This window comes from Meles meles, chromosome 3, assembly GCF_922984935.1.
Source record: "Meles meles chromosome 3, mMelMel3.1 paternal haplotype, whole genome shotgun sequence".
Taxonomy (NCBI): Eukaryota; Metazoa; Chordata; class Mammalia; order Carnivora; family Mustelidae; genus Meles; species Meles meles.
Window position 1 is genome coordinate 115,253,808 of NC_060068.1, and position 17,771 is coordinate 115,271,578.

The following is a 17,771-nucleotide window of genomic DNA, read 5'->3' on the forward strand; positions in this document are numbered from 1 at the left end:
AAACAGGAAGTCCATGAGGGACAGTTAGAGATGATTAGAATAATGCATAGTGAAGATGATTGCATTACCTATCCAGATACATGGAGAAGATGGAAGAAGACAGATAATAGAGAAGAAATCATGGCAATGTGAAAGGCACAGTCTCATACAAGATTTTAAAGGGAACAAAATTTTAAAGATTGAAGAACCGAACCTTGAATATCATGAAGGGCGAGGGACTCCATATTTGGAGGGAGAAAGAAACCACTTCGCAGTTGACCAGCAGGATGAGAAGCTAAAAAGGCTATTTTAGGAGGTTTACGCTGCCGGTAGATGCAAAACAGACTAAAAAAATCACTGCAAAGTAAAAATTAGCTTATGACCCAAATTTATTAAATATTTGGGAAAGATATTTAACTGAATATTTTAAACAGGTCAGTTACAGTTTTAACACTGAACTTGTCACAAAGCTCCAAATAGTATTTTCCTATTCTTCCTTTCTTTAAAAATACAATTTCTCTTAAAAATTATATAATGTATAGCAAGAGTGGGATATATTCTATTCGCATTATTATACCTGCTGTGATAGCTTTTCTGCTTCAAAATACTTCATCCAAATATGCCATATTATATTTAGGAGATGATTTAGCCTAACTTCTATAATTGGTTTATACAAATCATTTACCAAAAATTCATCCAGGGATTTATTTTAAAGAATATCAGTAATGTCTAAGTCAAATTGCTTCTCTGTAATAATTTAGACCCTTTCAAGTTAACAGGTTGTTTATCATGTACATTTGTGCACACATTTACATTTGAATTAATGGATCTCTAACCTAAGATCATAATTCTTAAATGTATTTTTCCCCTAAATACCTTTCTGTTAAGGACGTCTTATAATCATGGGATCAAATGTGAAAATTTCCAACAAAGAACAATTTTGCTTTGTGTGTATTCCATAAAGCTTAGTTGTATTATAACATGAGTTATTTTTGCCAGGCTCATTAGTTAACCAGGGCATACTGAAGTGCATATTGAACAAAAAATTAAATCTTGTATACTGTAGTTTTGTAATAATACTGGTTACTGAACACCTGTTGGTGGTCTAAATTCTGACCTTCCATCACTATCTGCTATTCATAACAGCAAGTACTCTAATTGATTCCCACTTCAGGTACTGGGAGAACGAAAGCAAACTTGGCAGCTTTTCAAGATAAGCACAATCATGTAGAATAAATCTCTCATAGAGGAGATCTCTGTACACTTTATATTCTGCAGGTCCAGGGATTTTATGGGAAGTAAATTATAGTCTCATTCTTAAAAATAACTCAGATTCAGAATTTCAAACTAAACTGTCAAAAGTAACACAAGAAAATGTTGAAGAAATGGTATGGACTATTTTCACCTTGAGAAGTAGAGTATCTCAGATGTGTGATATGAGGGTCAATATCAAGCCCTTCTTAAGATATTACAAGGATACTATAAAGGGGTAAGGGACATCCGGGTGGCTCAGTTGGTTAAGAGTCCAACATTTGATTTTGGCTCAGGTCATGATCTCAGTGTCCACCCCTGCCTCAGGCTCCCTACTCCATGTATGTTAAGTTAGAGTCAAATATTTTTTGCAACTGAATTGCTAAAAGACTTTAATGTATCAATTAAGAAAAGAACTTTTAAACTTCAAATGCTTTCCATAGGAACCCAGGACAGAACTTCACACCTCAGTTCTTCCTAGAAAGCTAATAAATAATAATGTAATATTCTTTTTAAAAAATTCTTCCATAATGAGAAAAGACCATTAAAAGCATATAACAAGGAGAGGAGCAAGATGGTGGGGGAGGAGACCTAAATATCATCGGGTTGCAGGAGTTCAGCTAGGTAGTTATCAAACCATTCTGACCACCTACAAACTCAAAAGGAGATAGAAGAGAAGAAGAGCAGCAATTCTAGGAACAGAAAAGTGATCACTTTCGGGAAGTAAAACATGTGGAAAAGTGAACCCTAATTGATATATATTAAGAGAGACTGCAGGAGGGAGGGGCCAGTGAAATCAGAACTTTTAGAAGTCTGCTTCACTGAGGGACTTAGCTCTAGAGGTTAAGCAGGGAGTGGAATCCTCGTGGTGACAGTGTGGTCTCAGGACCCATGGAGTGGCAAAAAGACCAGGGGTGTCTGAATGTGGTAGAGCTCCCAGGTATTGGAGTGGGGAATCCGGCTGCAGAGATGGAGCAAAATGGAGGGTTCTCAGCTCAGGATTACCTTAAACCATGATCCGAGGCACAATCAGGCCACTGCTCTTCAAGCAGGGACCCCACAAGTGGCAGATCCGGAAAGACCCCCTCCTTCCTCCTATAGGAGGAGCGCGGGAGCACGCGACAAGAATCTGCTGGGTTTGGAGATTCCAATCGGGCCATGTGCCAGAGAAAGAAATGCTTGGTCACAGGCTGGATGAGAGCAGAGTTTGGCCAGAGACCAAGGGAGCTGGGAGGGATTGACTGCTTTTCTCTGAAGGTGCATTGAGGAGTGGGGCGCCAAGCTCTTGGTTCCTCTGGGCCGGAGATTGGGAGGCCGCCATTTTCATTCCTGTCCTCCCAAACTGTATGGAAAGTATTCAGGGACCAAAAGCTCCAGAGAGTGAAACCGCGCATACTGCTTAGCATGGCCCCTAGCAAAGGCGTATCGATTACGCCTCGGGCAAAGACATTTCAGAATCACTGCAACAGGCCCCTCCCTGAGAAGATTAGCAAGAAAACCCAGCCAAGACCAAGTTCACCAATCAATGAGAACTGCAAAACATCAGAGCTACATGAATAAGTCACATAGAAGTCATGGTTTTTCCCCATGATTCTTTAGTCTTTCAAAGTAAATTTTTTAAATTAAAATTTTTCTTATTCTATTATATTATCTGCTTGCTATTTTAATGTTTTTTAACTATTGTATCCTATCAATAACTTTTTAAAAATCTTTTTAGATTTTCATTGCTATACCCGTATTTGATCCCTTCATTGTATTTAACCTTCTTTTTTTGTACACGTACAGGTTTTTCCTTTAAAATTTTGGGATACAGTTTTTTCTAATAGGTCAAAATATACACTAAATCTAGAGCATGGCTTTGTTCTAGTCTCCAGCCTGATCACATTCTTTCCTCCTTTTTTTTTTTTCCTTTTAAACCAACTTATCAGTTCCTTTTTTAGAATCTTTTTAAATTTTTGTCTTTATAGTCATATTCCATCCCTTCACTGTGTGTACCCTTAAGTTTGTATATATATGTTTTTCTTTCTTTGAAATTCTGGGAGGCAGTTTCTTATAACAGATCAAAATACAACAAAATCAAGTGTATGGCTCTGTTCTATTCACCAGCCTATATATATATTTTTTTCACCCGACCCCTTTCTTCTCCCCAGGTTTAGGTCTCTTCTGATTTGGTTAGTGTATATATTTCTGGGGTCATTGCTACCCTTTTAGTATTTTGTTCTCTCATTCATCTATTCATATCTGTAAAAAACAACAAGGCAGAAAAACTCACCTCAAAAAAAAAAGAACAAGAGGCACTACCGATAGGTTAGGGACCTAATCAATAGGGACATTAGTTATATGTCAGAACTACAGTTCAGAATGAAAATTATCAAGGTGCTAGCTGGGCTTGAAAAAAGCATGGAAGATACTAGAGAATCCCTTTCTGGAGAAATAAAATCCCTTTCTGAAGAAATAAAAGATCCAAAATCTAAACAAGTTGAAATAGAAAAATCTATTAATGAGGTGCAATAAAAAATGGAGGCTCTTACTACTAGGACAAATGAGGCAGAAAAGAGAATTCGTGATATAGAAGACCAAATTATGGAAAATAAAGAAGCTGAGTCAAAGAGAGACTAACAATTACTGGACCATGAAGGAAGAATCCAACAAATCCAAGAATTGTTTCATCCATAAGATGAAACAATATTAGAATAATTGGGATCTCAGAAGAAGAAGAAAGAGAGAGGGGCAGAAGGTATATTGGAGCAAATTACAGCAGAGAATTTCCCTAACTTGGAGAAGGGAACAAGCATCAAAATCCAGGAAGAACAAAGAAACCTCCCTCAAAATCAGTAAATAAATCATCTAATAGTAAAACTTATAGGTCTCAGTGGCAAAGAGAAAATCCTGAAAGCAGCTTGGGACAAGAGGTCTGTAATATAAAATGGTACAAATATTAGATTGCAGCAGATCTACCCACAGAGACCTGGCAGGCCAGAAAGAACTAACATGATATATTCAGAGCACTAAACAAGAAAAATATTCAGCCAAGAATACCATATTCAGCTAGGCTATCATTGAAAATAGAAGGAGAGATAAAAGGCTGTCAGGACAAACAAAAATTAAAAGACTTTGAAAACACCTAAGCAGCCCTATAGGAAATATTGAAAGGGGTCCTCTAGGCAAAGAGAGAGCCTAAAAGTAATAGTCCAGAAAGGAACAGAGACAATATACAGTAGCAATCACCTTACAGACAATATAATGGCACTAAATTCATAACTTTCAACAGTTACCCTGAATGTAAATGGGCTAAATGCCCAAATCAAAAGACAGAGGGTATCAGAATGGATAAAAAAAAACAAGACCCATTGATCCGCTGCCTATAAGGAACTCATTTTAGACCCAAAGACACCTTCAGATTGAAAGTGAGGGCATGGCAATTTACCATATTAATGAGCATCAAAAGAAAGCTGGGATGGCAATCCTTATACCAGATAAATTAGATTTTTAGCCAAAGACTATAATAAGAGATGAGGAAGGACCCTATATCATACTTACAGGGTCTGTCCAACAAGAAGATCTAACAATTTTAAATATCTACGCCCTTAACATGGGAGCAGCCAACTTTATAAACCAATTAATAACAAAATCAAAGAAACACATCAACAATAATGTACTAATAATAGGGACTTTAACACTTCACCTCACTGAAAAGGACAGATCATCTAAGCCAAAGATGAACCAGGAAATAATGGCTTTAAATGACACACTGGACCAGATGGACATCAAAGATATATTCATAACATTCCATCCCAAAACAATAGAATACACATTCCTCTCTAGCACACTTGGAACATTCTCCAGAAGAGATCACATCCTGGGTCACAATACAGGTCTCAACCAGTACCAAAAGACTGGGATCATTCCCTGCATATTTTCAGACCACAATGCTTTTGAAGCTAGAACTCAAACACAAGAGGAAAGTTGGAAAGAACTCAGATCCATGGAGGCTAAAGGGCATCCTACTAAAGAATGAATAGGTCAACCAGAAAACTAAAGAAGAATTTAAAAATTCATGGAAACAAATGAAAATGAAAACACATCTGTTCAAAACCTGTGGGACACAGCAAAGATGGTCCTGAGAGGAAAGTATATAGCGATACAAGCCTTTCTCAAGAAACAAGAAAGATCTCAAGTACACAACCTAACCTTACATCAAAAGGAGCTGGAGAAAGAACAGCAAAGAAAGCCTAAACCCAGCAGGTGAAGAAAAATAATAAAGATCAGAGCAGAAATCAATGAAATAGAAATCAAAAGAACAGGAGAACAAATCCACGAAACTGGGAGCTGGTTCTTTGAAACAACTAATAAGACTGATAAATTCCTGGCCAGAATTATCAAGAAGAAAAGAGAAAGGACCCAAATAAATAAAATCATGAATGAAAGAGAAGAGAAAACAACCAACATCAAAAAAATACAAACAATTATAAGAACATATTATGAGCAACTATATGCGGGCAAATATGACAATCTGGAAGAAATGGATGCATTCCTAGAGACATATAAACTACTAAAACTGAACCAGGAAGAAATAAAAAACCTGAACAGACCCATAACGAGTAAGGAGATAGAAGTAGTCATCAAAAATATCCTAACAAACAAGAGCCCAGGACCAGACGGCTTCCCAGTGGAATTTTACCGAACATTTAAAGAAGAATTAATACTTAGTCTCCTGAAACTGTTCCAAAAATAGAAACGGAAGGAAAACTTCCAAACTCATTTTATGAAGCCAGTATTACCTTGATCTCAAAACCAGACAAAGAACCCACCAAAAAGGAGAATTACAGATCAATATCCTTCATGAACACAGATGCAAAAATTCTCACCAAAATACTAGCCAATAGGATCCAACAGTACATTAAAAGGATTATTCACCACGACCAAGTGGGATTTATTCCTGGGCTGCAAGGTTGGCTCAATGTCCGCAAATAAATCAACGTGAAACAATACATTAATAAAAGAAAGAAGAAAAACCATATGATACTCTTAACAGATGCTGAAAAAGCATTTGACAATGTACAGAATCTTTTCTTGATCAAAACTCTTCAAAGGGTTAAGGGATAGAGGGCACATACTTCAATATCATCAAAGCCATCTATGAAAAACCCACAGTGAATATCATTCTCAATGGGGAAAAACTGAGAGCTTTTCCGCTAAGGTCAGGAACATGGCAGGGATGTCTACTATCACCACTGCTATTCAAAATAGAACTGGAAGTCCTAGCCTCAGCAATCAGACAACAAAAAGAAAAAAAAATGTATACGAATAGGCAAAAGAAATCAAACTCTCACTCTTTGCAGATGATATGATACTTTATGTGGAAAACCCAAGAGACTCCACTCGAAATCTGCTACAACTTGTACAGGTATTCAGTAAAGTGTCAGGATATAAAATCAATGCAAAGAAATCATTTCTTTGTTTTCTATACACCAACAGTGAGAGAGAGAAAAGAGAAATTAAGGAGTCTATGCCATTCACAATTGCACCCAAAACCATAAGACACCTGGGAATAAACCTAACCAAAGAGGCCAAGAATCTGCACTCAGAAAACTATAGAGTACTCATGAAAGAAATTGAGGAAGACAAAAAGAAATGGAAAAAAGATTCCATGCTCGTGGATTGGAGGAACAAATATTGTGAATATGTATATGCTACCTAATGCAATCTACACATGTAATGCAATTCCTATCAAAATACCATCAATCTTTTTTCAAAGAAATAATCCTAAAATTTCTGTGGAACCAGAAAGGACCCCAAATAGCCGGAAGAATGTTGAAAAGGAAAACCAAAGTTGGTGGCATCACAATTCTAGACTTCAAGCTCTATTACAAAGCCATCATCATTAAGACAGGATGATACTGGCACAAAAGCAGACACATAGATCAATGGAACAGAATAGAGAGCCCAGAAATAGACCCTCAACTGTGTGGTCAACTAATCTTCGACAAAGCAGGAAGGAATGTCCAATGGAAAAAAAGACAGTCTCTTCAACAAATGGTCTTGGGAAAATTGGACAGCCACATGCAGAAGAAGGAAACTGAACCATTTCCTTAAACCACACACAAAAATAGACTCAAAATGGATGAAAGACCTCAATGTAAGACAGGAATCCATCAAATTCCTTGAGGAGAACATAGGCAGCAACCTTTTTGACCTGAGCTGTAACAACTTCTTCCTAGAAACATTGCTAAAGGCAAGGGAAGCAAGGGCAAAAATCAACTATTGGAACTTCACCAAGATCAAAAGCTTTTGCACAAACAAAGGAAATAGTCAACAAAACCAAAAGACAATTGACAGAATGGGAGAAGATATTTGCAAATGAAATATCAGATAAAGGGCTAGTATCCAAAATCTATAAAGAACTTATCAAACTCAACACCCAAAGAACAAATAATCCAATCAAGAAATGGGCAAAAGACATGAACAGACATTTCTGCAAAGAAGACATCCAGATGGGCAACAGACACATGAAAAAGTGCTCCACATCACTTGGCATCAGGGAAATACAAATCAAAACCATAGTGAGATATCAACTCACACCAGTCAGGATGGCTAAAATTAACAACTCAGGAATCCATAGATATTGGTAAGGATGAGGAGAAAGGGGAACTCTCCTACACGGTTGGTGGTCATGCAAGCTGGTATGGCCACTCTGGAAAATAGCATGGAGATTCCTCAAAAAGTTGAAAACACAGCTACCCTATGACCCAGGAATCACACTACTGGGTATTTACCCTAAAGATACAAATGTAGTGATTTGAAGGGGAATGTGTACCTGAATGTTTATAGCAGCAACGTCCACAATAGCCAAACTATGGAAAGAACCTAGATGTCCATCAAGAGATGAAAGGATTAAGAAAATGTGGTGTGTGTGTATATATATATATATATATAATATATATATATATGGAATACTATGCAGCCATCAAAAGACCATGAAATCTTGCCATTTGCAATGACATGGATGGAACTAGAGGTTATTATGCTAAGCAAAATAAGCCAATCAGAGAAAGACAATTATCCTATGATCTCTCTGATATGAGGAATTTGAGAGGCAGGACGGGGGGTGGTGGGGATAGGGAAGTAAAAAAAAAAATGAAACAAGATGGAACAGCGGAGGGAGACAAACCGTAAGAGATTCATAGACCAGTACCCCTGAAGCAAATAATACATTATATGTTAATTTTTTAAAGAGCATATAATAGGAATTTGGGTTTTTACTCAAGTAGGATTTTTAAAATGTTTACATGAAAATACCATATATTTTAAATGAAATAATTAAGTGGAACATTAATTGTCCTATATAAAAATCATAAATTTTATCTTCAAAGATAACCTATATTCATATCTTTCTTTATAGTAAATAGTTACATTAAGATGTTCTGAAATTTATGTCAAAATACAAAAGTCTTGGGGCACCTGGGTGGCTCAGTTAAGCAGCTGTCTTTAGCTCACATCATGATACCAGGGTCCTGGGATCCAACCCCACGTTGGGCTCTCTGATTAGTGAGGAGTCTGCTTCTCCTTCTCCATCTCCCCCCTTGCTCCTGCTCTCACTCACTTTCTCTGTCTGTCTGTCTGTCTCTCTCTCTAATATATAAAATCTTCAAAAAACTTTTTTAAATTAAAAAAATAAAAAAAACTTAAGTGCACCCATATGGAAGTAATAATTAAATCTTTTACATACAACTCTTATTCTACCACTTGTATTATCTTACAAAATACAATTTCAATAACTTAACATTTGGTAGTAAATGTAATTCAGCATGGAATATTATTAAAAACATTATTTTCCATTACAGAAACATCATAGTAATTTCAAGGATAGAAGAGAAGAAAAAGGGGGAGAAGGATATTTTAAAACACAGAAAACAAAGACTAATAGAGGAATAATAAAACGCAGAAATATAGTTCTTTGTAAAGAATAAAATTGAAAATTAAGAAAGAAAAAAGAGGGGCGCCTGGGTAGCTCAGTGGGTTAAAGCCTCTGCCTTTGGCTCAGGTTGTGATCTCAGGGTCCTGGGATCAGGCCCCGTGTCAGGCTCTCTGCTTGGCAGGGAGCCTGCTTCCCCCCCCCGCTTCTCTCTGCCTGCCTTTCTGCCTACTTGTGGGTTTTGTCTATCAAATAAATAATAAAATAAAATCTTAGAAAAAAGAAAAAAGAGAAGGCAAAAAAAAAAAAAAAACCCACAAAAAAACCACAAAAAACAAACAAACAAACCCACAACCCTTACTATTAAGAATAAAATGAAGGTATAACTACAGATAATGTCAGGTTTAAAGACATAAAAAGATCTGCTCAATTTTATGCCAATAAACTTGACAACTTATGACAACTTACATGAAATGAAAAGATTTTTTTTTAAGATTTTATTTATTTATTTGACACAGAGAGAGATCACAAGTAGGCAGAGAGGCAGGCAGAGAGAGAGAGGAGGAAGCAGGCTCCCTGCTGAGCAGAGAGCCCAACGCAGGGCTCGATCCCAGGACCCCGGGATCATGACCTGAGCCGAAGGCAGAGGCTTAACCCACTGAGTCACCCAGATGCCCCATGAAAAGATATTTTAAAACCTTCCTAAAAACTTACTAAAATGGACTCAAGAAGAAAAAGAGAAGCAGAGCTATTCTGTAAACATAAAATAGTTAAAAGTGATTGTTAAATATCTTCCCACAAAGTATACAGCTGGTCCAAAAGCTAATAATCTTTCAAAAATTTAGTTTCTCATTTTATGTAAGCTCTCTACAGAAGAGAAAAAGAAGAAACACTTTTAAACACCCTTTGATACCCACACTAGACAGGGATTTCAAAAGATAATGAAAATAGTAATCTACCTAATTTATTAATCTAGATTAAATATGCTAAGCAAGCTTTAACAGGCTGAATCCAGCAATGCATAAAATAATGCAATGCCAAGACCAAGTTGGGTTTTTCTTCAGAATGCAAGGTTACTGTAATATCAGAGATTTGATGAATCTAATCAAGTACCTCGATAACTTTAAAATCTATGATTTCTATACTTATGGTACAAAGCTCAAAATGTAATTCAATATCTATTCTTTAAAAAAATCTTAGTACACCAGCCTTTGAAAAAAATGTCTTCACAATTATTGGACACCTATGAAACTCTACAACAAACAGCATAAAAAAAAGTGAAATGTTGAAAAGTTTTCTTTTAAAATTCGGAAAATGGCAAAGATAATATCTTGGCACCCACAGCAGGAAATGAGTACATGGTGTATTCAAACTGGCAAGAGGAAAAAAAAATAACTGTCAATATAAACTCCTGAACTCAGCTAAAATTTTATTCAAGACTGACAGTTAAATAAAGAGTCTTTCAAGGAAACAAAAACGGAGTATTTACCACCAACCGATCTGCTCAAAAGGAACTTCTAAATGATGTATTTCAAGAAGGAATATGATCTCATAGGAAAGGACTGAAAAACGACGGTGAGCGAAGAGACTGATAAAAATGAGGATAAAATCCAAATAAATGTTGAATATGGAAAACAACAGTAACTGGATTTTAGCCAATGCTATAAAACTTCCTCAAAGTGGGAAAAAAAATACTAGAAATGCAGCTCATTTACATCTTAAAAACTTTATCCTTCTACAGAGAAATTTTGGCCCCAGGCAGTCAAATAAGCTTGATGTTTTCTCTTCTCCCTCCTCTACTCCAAAGATCCTTAGTGGCAGAAGTAGCAGGAGTAGTCTGAGTAGCAAACACGGGGAAAAACACAACCCAAGCTGAGCCAACCAATGAGGCAGCAAACTGCAAAGGACTCCTGAACAGAACACACCAGCAAGTATGAAAGAAAGTCAAGGAGTATGAAAAAATTTAGAAGAAGGAAGACTGTCAGGATGTAGTTAATGAAGCCCTAAAGAAAAGAAAAAGAATGTAAATAAAAAGAAACTCTTTGAAATATTAAAAAAAAAAAAAAATCCAGAAATCTCTAGTATGAAAGAGATAAAAAAATAAAAAGATTCTCCTTCTGCAAGGAGAATCTTGCCCATCCCCACAGATGGACCATCCTGTAAATTACAACCATCAGCTGTGGACAGAACACAAAAAACCACCTCATACTGGTTCTGGAGAATGAACAGTGGTAAGGGAACTTTTTAGGGGAGCCAAAGGGATTGGACAAACTGCGTTAAATAACTTTGCATTGTTGACCTGACCATGGGCTGAGCTTATGGCTAGGCATTAAATGGCTAAAGCAACAGTGAGAAAGAGGCCATCTTTTTAGATTTGTGAAGACAGAAGCTGCTGTGGTGAAAGCTGTCAAAAACTCACAGGCTAGTCTGGACCCACACATCAGGAAAACACCCTCCCTATACGACAGATAAGGAAAAAGTGGACTGAAGATATGAGCTCTTGTCCACAGTAGGGAAGACAAGATTTTCCAGTTTGAATCTAATGGCTAATACTCTGGGGAGGTGGATGGAGTGGGGAGAGGAGATACTCATTAGAAGAATAAAACAGAATTCAGAGTACCCGCAATAATGATCAGCAAACTTACAATGTAAAGTGCCGAAGAATATATGTTTTAGGCTTGTGACCATATGGTCTCTGTTGCAAGTACTCAACACTGTCACTGTAGCTTGAAGGTGGCCAGAAAGAACATAGGAACAAATGGAGGTGACTGTGTTCTAGTAAAACTTTATTTGCAAAAACAGGGAGCCAGCTCCCAGGTCACAGTTTGTGAGAAATTAATGTATTAATATGTAATGGGTTAATGTACTCATATTGCAGAATAAAACATGACCACACAAACGTTCATTTACAAATGATCAAAGTAGCCTTAATCATAATAGCTAACATCCCAGATGTTTAATAAGAGATGAGTTAATGGGACACCTGGGGGGCTCAGTGGGTTAAAGCCCCTGTCTTTGGCCTCAGGTCATGATCTCGGAGTCCTGGGATCGAGCCCCGCACCGGGCTCTCTGCTCAGCGGGAGCCTGCTTCCCCTTCTCTCTCTGCCTGCCTCTCTGGCTACTTGTGATCTCTCTCTCTGTCAAATAAATAAATCTTAAAAAAAAGAGAGAGAGCGATGAGTTAATAAAGAAAATAAGTTATCTACCACTGCAATACTCATACCATGAGAGGTAAAACTAATTCTTGATACACATAAAAGTGTATAAAAGAATGTATGATTTTTGGATAGAGAGGGAAGTATCATTTCTCTATAAGAAAGTGGTAAAGGAGAAAAAAAGGAAAAATAGAATATAAATATGAAACACACAAAACAGACTGGCAGAATAAAAATCCCAGATAAAACTAATTTAAATAAATGCAAAAATGTTAAATTAGCTGGTGAAAATACAGAAAAACCCCACAAAACTATTACCTTGGTTTAAACAGAAAAATAGAAAGTCTAGCTACTGCTTTATTCATGAGACATTTCTAGATCTAGATCCATATACATAGTTATATTTATATCTGGAAAGGCTGAAGATATAGGTATGGAAAATAATAGCCGGGATAGAAGTTTTTATGCTAGACAAAACAGATTTTAAGGCACAAGTCATAAAAAGATGGAAAAGGAAAAAATAGATCAAGCAAATGAAAAACTGTGTGTATGTATATAGTAATAAAAATCAACATTGCATAATATTTCTCTGCATGAATAAATTTTTAAAAATCCAAAATGTCTCTGATGCTAAAGAAATATTTAAGCTAAAGGATAGGGTAGGTACCATAAAAGAACTTAATCCCAAAGTTGGGAAGAATGTGTATAAGATGAAAAAAACAAGGAAACAAACAAATAAAAAAATATAAGTGATACAACCTTCATGGGAGAATTTGATGGATTTGTCCACCTCAAAATTAAGAGACAAAGGACAAAGTATAAAAAGTTAGCACAGACACAACAACTACACTGTTGCTAAGACATAACGAATTTTCACCTAGAACATAGAAAGAACTCCTGCAAATCAGCACAACAAAAGCCAGAAAACTGAGAAATGGGTGAAAATGTAAATAGGCAATTTACAAAGATAAAAACTTAAAAAAAATTAAAGCCCATGTCAATAAAAGTCATGGGATAAAATGAGTTCTAGGAAAAGAAGCAGCTGGATTATGCAGTCAAGTAAGGGGCCATGAAACTCATGTCCTCCCAGACAAGTCAGGGCTAAAGCTCAAAGGATAAGATGAAGGATTGATTAGAATACAGCACATTCAAAATCATTTCTTTCAAGTTCTAGCCCACCATAGAGTTACTGATCTTACAGGAAGGAAGGACTTAAAACTTAACAACTTCTCAAACTTGACAACATGTTTTATCAGCGATGCTTTCTTAGTTGCCCTAACTAGCCATCAAGGGTTACTCGATGTCACATCTTTTAAAGTCCAAATTCCTGTTGCCTCTGGAATTTCACAATGCCAAATTAGAGGATCAGATTTCTAGAAATCTTCATAAGCTACCTCATTTCAATGACAGCCTCTTCACTGGATCGAATGAGATGTTTTAGTAGTCCATTGTCTTTGATATACCAATTCAATATAAGAGAAATGTGAAACTGTAACTTCCCTCGTTGTTTTTTTTTTTTTTAAGATTTTATTTATTTATTTGACAGACAGAGATCACAAGCAGAGAGCCCAATGTAGGACTCAATCCCAGGACCTTGGGATCATGACCGGAGCTGAAGGCAGAGGCTTTAACCCACTGAGCCACCCAGGTGCACCCCTTGTTATTTTTTTAAGTCACCATATGATTTGATCAAAGTAGGAAGTTTTCTATATGATATAATATACACTCAATTCACTATGTGCCTACTCCAAAACCAAAGGCAGAGCCTTAGGTCTCCTGGAGGTCTTCAGATTTTTAGCACACTTTCTTCTCACAAAAAAAAAAAAAAAAAAAAAAAAGGCAACTCTCATGCAGTCACTCCTACTGTTTCAGGGAAACACCCATACCTCTGAATTCTGAGCCAGGGTAAGTAAGTTCAGGAAGCTACTCTGATGACTTGGTGCTTTTTCGAGCTGGCTTAGCAACAAGATGCTAGATGGCCTAGAAGTACCAGTTGCTTAGGAATCAGGAACCAGCCATCAAGAAGTTAGCACATTAAGTCGGAAGAGTGATAATAACTGGAGGTTGACTAGTTTCACGTCTTTAAACACTGTCTTTTATCGGGGCGCCTGGGTGGCTCAGTGGGTTAAAGCCTCTGCCTTCAGTTCAGGTCATGATCCCAGAGTCCTGGGATCGAGCCCCGCATCAGGCTCTCCGCTCAGAGTGGAGCCTGCTTCCTCCTCTCTCTCTCTGCCTGCCTCTCTGCCTACTTGTGATTTCGCTCTGTCAAATAAATAAATAAAATCTTAAAAAAAAATTGTCTTTTATCTCAGCAGATACCTATTCCTTTAAACACTGTGCAGACATTAAGTTATGATCCTAAGGGTAAATTTACATCATTAATTAGATCAGCATGTATGTTACATTGGAGTTTCTAGTGCTTGTGTATAACTATCTGTTTATACGTATAGAAAACCATACTTCTTAGCTAACTCAAATACTATGGACCAACTACCATTTCCTCTAAGATTCTACCTGAGACAAACATGTTAAAGAGTTGCTGTGAATCCTCACTTCATGCAGCCTGATACTTACTTATAATTGATGGGAAATAGGATGATCATAGGATGCCTGATTAACTCGCATACAAGATGTGAAACATAAGCCATCTGTCCTTATAGGCTGGTTTTTGTGTAATCACTGAGTTAATACTGAAAAACATTGAGGTTATCTTCATGCTATCTTGATGTACGATATATCCAAGACTGACTATAGGTGAAAATTTAGACTCTTTATTCCATCATTCAATTGATTCACTTCTTCATTTAACAAATATTTTTTGAGCACTCTTTCAGATGCCAGAGGGACAGTAATAAAAAGGACTGATAGGTAATTTCTTCATTGTTACCAAGCCTGTCTTCTAAGAGACTTGTTTTGTTTATAAACGTTGGATGACTAACTAGTAGATGTGGTGACTCCATTGTATCCAAGCATGTGGCTTAACCAGGAGAACTCTCCAAATTCTACACTTCACAACTATTTCCCTCATATTTTTAAGTTGTATTCCCTGACACTTGTAGGTTCAGGAATTTCCAGATAGTTCCAACTCACAGGGTACTAAATCTTGTGGGAAAAGCAAGTCAATTACATATTCTCAGACTTCCTTTTACTCCCATCTTCTGCTTTTTCATTTCCACTTTGAAAATGTCCCAACTGAGCCTTCATGATCTTGTTTTCTCTTGGTCCTATTCCCACCAACCGATGTCTTCAGAATTTTTTTTGTTGGTTTTTCCATATGTTCCTCATCTCCAAATACAGTAGTCAACAATTTCTCTGTCTCTCCTTTGTGGTTTTTATCTAACTCCTTTCCTAGCAGCTCTAGCTGGATGTTTAATGAGCATCTTAAACTTGAAACATGACTAAAATTTCATTCCAGGGCATTCTGTTTTCTCTTTCCATATTCCTCCTGAAATAAATGCATGGCCTGCTCTCTCACTGCCTTCACATTTCAAAATAAATGTCACCTTCTCCAGGAGGCTTTCCTAGATCACCCTATAGAAAAATAACACCATCCCCACCCTCCCAATCCCTGGTTTTACTCCCTATCTCTCTTATTTGGGTTTACACCTTTCCAAAATACTTATTACCAACTGACATGTTATAAATGTATTTGTTAAAATGTATTTATCAATTTTTTGCCTGTTTTTTGCAAACAAAAAAAAAAATAAGCTCCATGAAAGGTAGGGCTTTGTTTCCTGCTCTATTATTAGTGTACAGAGCTGTGCTTGAAAAGTAGTTAGAACTCAAGAAATAACTATAATCAGTGACTGCATTTGTCTTCAATAGCTCTATTGATTTAGTTACTATACGTTGTACTCTGCACTAATTTGGAATTAAACTTGTGATTTTCAAGAGTTGTATCAGAAAATGATTGTGGAATTAGAGAAGTCCATTCTTTTTAGCTCTAAGACTGAGAAAGATAACATAGTCCAACTTCTTATTCTATAGAGTGTGTCTTAAAGAGAAAAAGTTTTTGACTAAAGTTACACAACGAATAAAAGGCAGAAACATTATTAGACTGGGATCACACCACTCCAACCAGTGTTCTTCAATCAAACCGAGACCCAGAGGTGTTGCTTTTCCACAGCAGTGTAATTCTTTCTGCTATTTTTTTTAAGAATAATTTTTAATAAATATTAAACACAGATAGAAATAAAGAAAAAACTGATTTTATCAATAAAAATGTCACACACATAAAGCTTGAAGGTTAAAAAAAAAGAGTATTTCTAAATACCCAAAACTTAATTTTATTTACAAAATATCTAGTTTAAAACATAACAACATCCTAAGACATTGAGAAATATAGATGTAAAATCCTGTAATAAGCACATTTTCAGAGATGAAAGAAACTCCCTGCAGGTAGGTTAATGAGAAATAACATATAGTAGAGTAAAATAACTTAGAAAAAGAAAATAAATCAATTAAGATATTTCTTTTTTTTTTTTTTAAGATTTTTATTTTTTATTTATTTGACAGAGAGAGATCACAAGTAGATAGAGAGGCAGGCAGAGAGAGAGAGAGAGGGAAGCAGGCTCCCCGCTGAGCAGAGAGCCCGATGCGGGACTCGATCCCAGGACCCCGAGATCACGACCTGAGCCGAAGGCAGCGGCTTAACCCACTGAGCCACCCAGGCGCCCCAATTAAGATATTTCTTAACCCTGACGATGCAGGTGCTATAGCAGAAGAAACAAATTCAGTTAAAACACAGGATATGATTTATGATTTTTTTTTTTCTTTTTCGGAAAGAGATAGAGAAAGAGCAAGAATACATGTGATGGGGTGAGGGCAAAGAAGGGCAGAGGGAGAGGGAGAGAGACAATCTTAAGCAGGCTCCATGCTCAGTGCTGAACCCAATGTAGAGCTTAAGATCTCATGACCCTGAAATCATGACCTAAGCTGAAATCAAGAGTCCCACACTTAACCAACTGTGCCACCAGGTGTCGTGTGGTCTGATCTATGATTTTAACCTTTAAAGAAGTTTGAGTTCCATAAGAAGCAGTAGAGCACAGCAGTTACAATGTATTCCATTGTTTGGATCTGCACCTGACATTCCCTCCTGACAGGTGTAAGAAGTTAACTGTTATTTAACTTCTATAGGCCTCAACTTTTTTTTTAAAGATTTTATTTATTTATTTGACAGAGAGATTACAAGTAGGCAAAGAGGCAGGGAGAGAAAGAGGGAGGGAAGCAGGCTCCCTGCTGAGCAGAGAGCCCTCTGCAGACTCCCTGGATCCCAGGACCCTGGGATCATGACCTAAGCTAAAGGCAGAGGCTTAACCCAGGATCCCAGGATCCTGGGATCATGACCTGAGCCAAAGGCAGAGGCTTAACCCACTGAGCCACCCAGGTGCTCCAGGCCTCAAATTTTTATCTGTAAAACAGAACCGAGTAGTGACTATGGCATATAAAATCTATGAGAATCAAATTAGATC

The 17,771-nt window shown here is 36.9% G+C and overlaps 1 protein-coding gene across 1 annotated transcript in view; it reads right to left on the bottom strand.

The window, feature by feature from the left end:
- Positions 1-17,771, bottom strand: part of ADAMTS19 (ADAM metallopeptidase with thrombospondin type 1 motif 19) — a 261,766-nt gene that overhangs the window by 99,005 nt on the left and 144,990 nt on the right. The window lies entirely within an intron of this gene.